Source organism: Aplysia californica, unplaced genomic scaffold (genome assembly GCF_000002075.1).
Source record: "Aplysia californica isolate F4 #8 unplaced genomic scaffold, AplCal3.0 scaffold00206, whole genome shotgun sequence".
Lineage (NCBI taxonomy): Eukaryota > Metazoa > Mollusca > Gastropoda > Aplysiida > Aplysiidae > Aplysia > Aplysia californica.
Genome location: NW_004797476.1, coordinates 437,670 through 438,320, shown reverse-complemented (window position 1 = coordinate 438,320; position 651 = coordinate 437,670).

Genomic DNA, 651 nt, shown 5'->3' with positions numbered 1-651 from the left:
TCGACTATCAAGGCACCCCGGAAATAGCGGGTCACAAGAGTGTGACAAACATACAAAAGAAGTAGAGGAAAAATGACGATTAGGAAAGAAAAAGCAGCAGTTCCCTGTTGCAGTTCAGTTACAGTTATGAGCAAGACATTGATGATTCAGCTCATTTACAGTTACAGTTCTACAGTGCATAAGAACTCGGGATGTTAATGCCCCCCCCTCCCCCTTTGGAATGGCCTAAAGACACTTCAGTTAGTAGCACCGCCCCGGGGGTATTCCACTGTGTTTACAGCTTTGAAATCATCTATAGTGCGGTCACAAATTCGTGGCGCAACGTATTGTCAAACTATGTTTCCTAAAGTATCGAACAAACACACTTCAGGTTTTGCACAGTGACTTGTATCAATTTGTCTTAACACCTGTTAGCTGTATTCTAGAAAATTAATTTATAAATAAATTTGGTGATTTTCCAAGTTCTTGGAAGCTGCAAATTTCTCTAACTGCCTCGTCACTGTCTCCTACATCTGTTTCCATCCTTTTCTTTTTCTGTTTTTCTCTCTCATAATGTCTATATCCTTGTCTTGATCTCTATTTCTGTCTCTGTCAATGTGTCTATGGTTCTACCCCCCTCTCTTTCTCTCTCTCCCCCCCTCTCTCTCTCTC